This window comes from Mus musculus, chromosome 9 (genome assembly GCF_000001635.26).
Source record: "Mus musculus strain C57BL/6J chromosome 9, GRCm38.p6 C57BL/6J".
NCBI classification, from domain to species: domain Eukaryota; kingdom Metazoa; phylum Chordata; class Mammalia; order Rodentia; family Muridae; genus Mus; species Mus musculus.
Genome location: NC_000075.6, coordinates 43,301,724 through 43,310,382, shown reverse-complemented (window position 1 = coordinate 43,310,382; position 8,659 = coordinate 43,301,724).

Sequence of the window (8,659 nt, the reverse complement as noted above, 5' to 3'; positions counted from 1 at the left end):
AGTCTCCACCCTAGGACAGCATATTCTGAGGGAAGCTGTGGCCCAGGTCTTGTATGCACAACTGATTCTAACCAATTTGCGACTGATGTCTTGGGTATTTTACGTGTCTGAGCTTATTTAAGCCTCTCTACAATCCTCAGTCTGGCTCTCTCTCTCTCTCTCTCTCTCTCTCTCTCTCTCTCTCTCTCTCTGGTTCTCTCTCTCTCTCTCTGGTTCTCTCTCTCTCTCTCTGGCTCTCTCTCTCTCTCTCTCTCTCGCTCACTCTCTGGCTCTCTCTCTGCCTCTGTCTCTCTCTCTCTGTCTCTGTCTCTTTCTCTCTCTGTCCCCCTCGTGTGTGTGTGTGTGTGTGTGTGTGTGTGTGTGTGTGTGTGTGTGTGTGTACTCATGCCTCTGTATGTGTCTGTCTGTCCAACATCTTGCTCAATTGCACATTCCTTTTTTTGAGGCAGAAGATCTTCCTGAAGCTGGAGCTGGCCATTGGATCTGCTTGTCTCTTTCCTATCAGTGGTACTACAGACACAGGATACCACATCTAGTGTTTACATGGTGCTAGAGAGTGAATCAGGTCTTCATGCTTGCCCGGTGAACATTTCACCCACTGTGATATCTTGGAGGTCATTCCATAGGGCCCGGCCAAGAAGAGAAGGTGTGCAGGTTTTTCTGAGTCATACAAAAAAAACCTACTGTAGAGAAAGGAAAGAATCAATGTCTGGTCTCTGGGGAACACCCCCACCCCCAACCTGGCTGCCTTTGCCACCTGAGTCCCCAGCTGTGCCTTCTGACAGAGATAAAACTTAGGCACTAAGAGGACACTGACTTCAGCCCGTTACAGGCCTGGGATTATAGTCTGGGCCTTTTGAGGTTGTGAAGTTCCTTCTTCTATCCCTGGTTCTTAGAGCCACCTAAATATCTCACTAGAACATAGCTGCTGGAGGTTTTCCTATGCTCATGGCCCTAAGAAGGTGCACATGCAGGTCTTGGGTATCCCCTTAGAACAGACCAGAGCCTGCTTGGGGCCTGTGGGGCAGAGACACAGTGGCAGCGAGGGGGTGAGGGGTGGGGGTGGGGGTCCCTGGAGACCAGACATTTGACTTCCCTTTCTCGACAGGTTTTCTGGTATGAATCAGAAAAACCTACACATCTTCTCTTGGTCGGGCCCTATGGGATAACCTCCAAAATGACACAGTACAGTGTGGGACTCAGCTCTAGAGACATGAGAACTGCCAAGCTCTCTTCCTCCCCCACCCCCTAGCCAAGGACCAGAAGTTCTGTTCTTAGAGGCAACCTGGAAACTGCTCCCCCACAGAGTACAGAACTGCCCCCATTCCCCCTTGGGAATGGATGGATGGATACAGTAGAATGTGGGTGTAGCTGGAGTAGAAGGTTCTGGAGTGTGTGCAGGGGAAGGGTCTCCGTTCCTTCCACTCAAATTCAGGTTAAATCCTGGGAACCCCACCCCTTGACTCAGAAGGCTGGCAGCTAAGCCTTTGTTATCACAGCCCTGGGGAAAAGGCAGACACACTTGGCACACAAAGTAGTTAGAGGTAAGAAGAGATGTGTACTGGAAGTGGGATTGCTGACTTGTATCTGTCCTGGGGCCTCATGGGAACTCCTTTCCTTTGAACTCATGAGGCTTACCTAAGAAGAACTCATGAGGCTTTCTGGGTTGGGAAACCCAACTATGTTCCAAAAGCCAGGCCAGAGTTTGTAATGGCTTAGGGTTGTAATCCTAGCCACTTGGGGGGTAGAAGTAGGAAGATTGCCACAAGTTTGAGTCCAGCCTGGTCTACATAGTAAATTCCAGGCCAAAAATAGATAGATAGATAGATAGATAGATAGATAGATAGATAGATAGATAGATAGATGAGAGAAAGAGAGAGAGAGAGAGAGATCCAAACAAAACAAAATGAAAAAGAGAAAGGAAAAGCAGAGAAGTAAAGAGGAAACAGGAATGGAGAAGAAGGTAAGGCGGGGAAGCCAGGCCAGGTCAATGTCACTACACTGCACTCTTGCCTGAGGCCTGGGAGAAGCAGGGAGGGAAAGGAAGATGTTGTTCTGGTCTTTTGGTATAGACATGTCCCCTCCTCACCCACTGAAAGTCTCCTCATCCTAAGGGACCAGATGATGAGGACTAGAGAGGAAGAAGAGCAAGAAAAGATGGGAGGAAAGCCTTTGGGCTCCCTGCCATCCAGCAGCTGCTTCTGATCCTTAGAGTTCATACACCTGCTTCCAGAGGTCGGGGAAGTACTATGAGCCTTAGGAATAAGCAGATACACAGATGTCCAGACCCAAAAAATAAAATAAAATAAAATCTGTGGCTAGTTGGCTGGAAAAAAGAAATCAAAAGATGAATATAAGTAGAGATGGGTGGGATGGATGGTTGGATGGATGGGTAGGTGTGGGGGGCTGAATGGGTGGATTAGTGGATTGGTGGATGGATGGGTGAGTAGGTGGATGGATGAGTGGGTAGGTGAATGGATGAGTGGATGGATGGATGGATAGATGGATGGATAGATGAATAGATGGATGAATAGATGGATGAATAGGTGGATGGATGGATGGATGGATGGATGGATGGATGGATGGATGGATGGATTGGTGGATGCATGAATGGATGGATGCATGGATGGATGGATTTCTACACATAAATAAATGATAAAAAGTAATTGGAAAAGGAGGCAAAAGGAGGATAGGAGAGAGGGAGAGAGACTAGAGGGAGGAAGGAGAGATACAAACAGTTTGTAGGTGAGTGAGTGAGTTACAAAGGTTTGCTAAAGGAGACTTGGCATCTGACTGTTCCTACAAAGCCCTAGCCTGTGGAACTTGCTTCTTCCTCCCACCCTGCTATCACCATCTTGAAGTGTCAATCTGCGCCTAATACCTCAAGATGCTGACAGTACCTGGTACTCTCCTGAGTCAGTACGGGCCTGCTCCAACACATCCCAGGCCTTGGGCTGGTGGATGGATGATGGAGGTACACAGATGGACTGTAGGAAGATGGATAGATTGCAGATCCTGGAGTAAGCCATGTTCAGTTGTCCTAAGTTGGGGAGGGGAAGTAGGTTCAAGGGCCCCCATGTGCATGGGATAAAGAGCTGTCACTGTCCCTTTGACCTCACAGTTCCTGCTTCCATCCTAGCACCTACCGGTCCCACAAGAGACATCTAGCTCAGACCTGCCTGTGTTTGTTAGTGTTAGTTCATCCCCACCTACTCCTGAGTACTACTGTGTGCCTGGCATTGAGCAGGAACCCATCATACAGACTGGAATGAGTTCTTGATCTGCATTGAGGAGCTTGAAGTGTCATGGGAAAAGAGTAAAAGATCCATTCAAATTTTGGGTGAATGGCTCATAAGAGAATAAACACAAGGGGGCTTGGAATGCCCAGGGGAGGGAGAGCCCCAGGCCACTCTGAAAGTGACCCCTTGAGCAGGTTCCAGGTCTCCCTCAAAAGCACCCTCCCTAGCCACCACATAGTCTTCAGCTTCCCTAACAGAGCTGCGGAGCTGAACCAAAGAGGTGAGGCTAAAGCTGGGACTGTAACTCAGTAGGGAGGGTGCATGGCTGGCATTTATGAAGCCCTAGGCTCTGTCCTCAGCATAAACGAGCATGGCGGTACACTCCTGTAATCCCAGTACTCAGAAGGTAGGAGAGGAAGGATCAGAAGAAGTTCAAGGTCTTTCTCAGCTCCTTGGAAAGTTGAAGACTAGCCTGGGCTATGTCAAGCTCCAGCACTGAAGTGGAGGAAGTGCCCAGGTGTCCAAAGAAAGGTGACGATTCCTTCACTCCCTGAGGGTTCTCGCTCTGACTCTACACTTGTGCCCACGCAAGGGCCTAACGACAGCCAAGCACCTATCATCCTTCTACAGCCTAGAAAAAGTCACTGCATGATGGTCCTCTAAACCTGTGTCACACACAAACTGCAAAAGACTCCCAAGGACCAAAGCAGAAGGATCTTTGTATTTTAAAAAGCCTTGAAAGGAAAAGGAACCTTGCCTGGCCTTCTCAGTCGTTCATTGCCTGTCTTATTCTGCCCTCCCTCTGGTCCTCCTTAAAGCCTATCATGCGATTTAAGTGCTGGATCTGAGAAGGGTTAGGACGCTGAGCTGTGGCTTCCAGAGAAGAGTTCTTATGGAACAGGGACGATTTCTGTGTCTTCCTTTGGCTGTCTCAGGACAAATGCCAGTCTGCCCTGTCTGCCAACCTCCACTGGGCTGCCTATTCCCACGCCCACCAGCCGCTGACCCTGGACTCCTCTCAAAGCCCTTTCAAGAGGAAGCTTGAAGCTGGTCCCCCTCCTGATTCAGCGGGTGGAGCAACCTCCTCCGCCTACTTCTGGTGGCCTGACTGCTTCTGACTCTGCCTCTAACTCTCCTGTCATAAAAGAGGAAATTCCTTAAAAGGAAAGGGCTCCTCTGCCTTCCTGGGAACCCAGGGTGGGAGGGGAGTGGCCACGGGGCCCATTCTCCTGTCTCTGGACAAGACTCTCCCTAGAAAGTCTTTTATGTATGTGTCTCTTAAGGGATGACAGACCCTTAAAAACATGGGAGGAAGACACTTTGCGGTCTTCCCCTACCACGCATCCCAAGCTCTATGATAATTTAATCTGCAGGCAGTTCTCCTTTGAGTCTAGCTTCAATACGCTAGAAGTGACAGTTGACTGTGCATGTGGAGTTGGGGAACTGGAGTTTTGGTCTTACTAAAAATGTCTAAGTAGCCATCAGGACTGTGAGAGAAAGTTCAGGCTGGTCTTAAAACATCTCTGGTTTTGACTTGGGAGCCCTGTTTCCTTTTGTTCTGTTTTGTTTTCGTTTATGTCTTATCCTTCTTGGTTTTGAGGCAGAGTGGTCTCACTTGGTAACTCAGGTTGGCCAGGAACTTGAGGTCCTCCCACTTTAGCATCCTGAGTGCTGGCATCACAGGTATGCACCACCAGGCCCAGAAATTGGCTGATGTTAAATAAAGACTACCCTAGATGATGTAGTGTGACTCCATTTAGGAACGGGAAGCCCGGAAGTGTTAAAGACAGGAGATTCCTAAAGAAGATGCAGTCCAGCCCAAAGCTGCAACAGATCTCTTGCATTACCACCCCAATTCTCCATGCCTTCCAGGTTTCCACAGTGCGTCCCCACAGCCACCTGGCAACTGGTAGGAATAAGGCCCTCCGTAATTTCACAGTTATGCTGCTGGCTCCGAGTCGGTTTGAGCTCCTGACTCCACTTCCTGAGCTGTTTTCTGCAGGGTTGTGCTCAGGGCCTATGTGAGACCAAGGAGTTTGGGGGTGACAGGGTTATAAGAGTGGGTGGGGATAGAGCTTGGGGGAGGAGCCCATGACTTCCATTTTCCTGAAATTAATTTTGTTGTGTTTTGCTTGTTTTGTTTTATTTTTTGAGTCAGAGTCTCTTATCCCAGGCTGGCCTTGATCTTATTATATAGTCTAGGCTGACCTTGAACTTGTGACATTCCTCCTACCTCAGTCTTGAGTTCTGGGTTGCAGCCATGTTCCAACCAAGCCCAGCAAGGGACTTTTTCAGTGGGTAGATGTGGGTAAGTTACACAATCTTTCCGATAGTTTCCCTGTTTACAAAATGAGGCTGACCCTCACTACCCAGAAGGACTGCTGAGGGTTAAGGGTAGCACTGGCTGCAGATAGTCAAAAAAAAAAACCCACCCCACCCCGGACAAGTGGCTCTTTCCCTATAAAGGGACCCAGGCAAGTTTCTCCTCTGCTGGAGGAGCCTTTAGGAAGGTCTGAGAAGGGCAAATGAGCCATTCCCTCCCCTGTGGGATGGCTGGGGAGGGCAAGGCTGGCCACCTCTGTTGCTGGCCCTCCTCCAGAGTCTATCCAGGTAGCTTGGAGCCCTGAAGTTCTATGATTATAGGGCTGTGTTCTGAAATTTGGACATGGACAGCCAAAATAATTAAAGACCTGGAAAACAGGACCTAAGAGGAAAGGGTTAAAGGCGCTAGGATTGTTTAGCCTGGAGAGGGGGTGGCTTAATGATACCCTTCTGACCAAGACAGGGCCAGCTTCCCTCTTACCCTCTAGACTAACTGCAGCTAGAGGGACTCCAGTCGGACAGCTAAGTGAAGGCCTCGCCACAGAGAGCGCCACTCACCACAGATTGGGCCACTCGCCACAGACAGGGCCACTTGCCTCAGATAGCGGTGCACTGGAGGAGTGTGGGCTGGCACGGGTGATTACGGTGGGAAATGGATTCCGCAGCATTTCTTCCTTGACATCTGGATTCTAGATCCTTACTTTTACAGAACTGTGTGAGAGAGGAGAAAAGAGACTAGGAACGAAAGGGTTGGTTTTGACTTATGGTTCCAGAGGGAGATAGTTCGCGGCGGTGAGAAAGGCACGGCCTCAGACAGGGAAAGCACGGTGGCAGGGACAGGAAGATGGCTGACACGTTTGTTCACACCGGAAATAGAGAAGAGAATAAAAGGGTTTTTTTAAAAAATACAAACTGAACAGCTATTAGGGGATATAAAGAAGTTGGGCCAGCAGCCCTAGACCCAGAGAATCATGAGATGCCTCACCCCCAAGGCTTAGCGATAACAAGGAGCTACAAATCAAAGCATGGAGTCCCTGCCTGCTCCTCAGAGTCCCGCCATAGGCACCTCTCCCCTTCCTTCCTGGAACAGTAAATGTCCAAGGAAGGCTGGGAAGGAGGACATTTCTGTCCTGAGCCTGCCAGCCAGCCAGTGCCCCTCTTACCCCTTCATCATTACTGGTGCTTTTAAAGGAACCGAACCAGCTACTGTTTTAGGTTTGGTGCATTCTCTTGCCAGGAACCTCGTATAGACACAGCCCTGGTTGCATCACTGCCTACTACAAAACACAGGTTAGGAATCAGAGACCCAGAGATAGAAAGCAACCCTCCCAAAGCCACCCAGCAGCCAGGACTCAGCCTAGAGCCATTCTGAACCGTGAGAGGACAGAACACAAAAGAGCTAAGAGCAAGAAGTTGAGCTGTTTCCCTCACTCACTGACCCCAAGGATATTCCAAGCTTCTCTCCTGCACACTCCCATTCGGCTCTGATTCCCAGGGAGGGAAGGGACAATCCCGACAAGGCTCCCAGAGGGTGACAGGAACAGCTAGAAGTCTCACAATCAATAAATGGTATTACCATTATATGTGACATGTTTGATTCTTCCTGTTTTACATAAGAGGAACTAGACAGGTTGGGTAACAGGCCCAAGGTCAGTAGGCTAATAGCTAGCAGAACTGGGTTTGAACTCAGCATAATCCAGCCCCGGAACTTTCTCTTTAATTCCCTACACTCTGCTAGTGATTTTTGCTTCTGGCTGGGCATGCCAGGAGCTACTCTGTGAAGTGTCTAACACGTTTTGTCTATTCCCCCACATTCCTTCAGCTTCCCAATGTGTGGGGGGAGTGGGCCTCCTCCAGCTGCCTCTTCACCCTAGAGAAGCCACTGAACCCTACCCACTCCACAGCTGCCCACTGGCCCTCTATCCCAGCTCAATAGTATGTGGGATAGAGAGGTACCTTTGGTATCTATGAGGTCAGCGTCAGGCTCCAACAAGGCCTGGCTACCTGGGTATATGCTCAGCTAGGGAGACTGCTGTACCCAGGGCCAGCACTGGCATCAGAGCCACAATCAAAAACATGATCCAGATACAGAGACAGAGTTCCCCAGAAGACACAGGGAGCAGAGGAGCAAGTGAGGCACAGAGGCAGAGGCAGGAGTCACATGTCAGACACTGAGGCTAGCTCCTCCTGAGTCATTGCCCAGCCAGAGGCTTGGTGGGGTGGGGTGGGGCAGGGTGGGGTGGGAGGGGTTGGGAGAATGGGGGATGGGGGTAGGGATTGGGGGATGGGGGTCAGGGCATGGGGGCATCCCTGTAGGAGATGAATGAAGGTTGGGTACCAGTTCTACTTCACCACTCCAGGAAAGGCCATATCTGCGTGAGCAAGGACACTGGTGGCTTAGCTGAGGAAGGATGGGCCGGTTTGTGGCAGCTCCTGGCAGGGAGGCTGTGTGGGCATCACAGGCTTCTTTTCCACCTGACCCTCCCTTTACACCTGCACTGCCTGCAGCTCCCAGGGAGCCCCGCCCAGGAGAGCTAACCCCACTGCCTCACAGGCTGTGTCCAGGCCTGTTCACCTACTTTGGGTCTTAGCTTCATGGGTGTTTTGTCTAGCATGGCCTGACCTACCTCCCCAAGCTATGCTGTATATAAGAGTCCTCTGTGTGGCCCACAGCTTGGCAACACTGTACCATACACCCTGCATTTTATTTTACCTCCCTTACCGTGGATGGCTATGACCACAGGGTCTAACAGTGCCTAGCAAATAATAGGTGCTCATTAAACACTGCTGAGCTCATAGGTGGTTAACAGAGAACAAGAGTGAATGCAGAGGGTCAGCGTCTCATGAGACCGCCCCGAGCTGATGCCCGGCAAGAAAAGAATCAGGGTGCAAGCGCTGGGGTGCTGACAGAGAAGTGAGAATGTCACCCACATCTGTCTGAACAGAAGCCAGATTGAGGTACAAAGTTGGGTGGGGTAGGGAGGGTGCCTTCTGCAGGGAGGTGAGCCAGGTCTTAGGGCTGGGAGCCAGAATCAGACTTCCCCTAATCTGAGAGTTTTGGGGAAAGCCAGAGAGAGGTGACAAGGGCCAGCTGCACA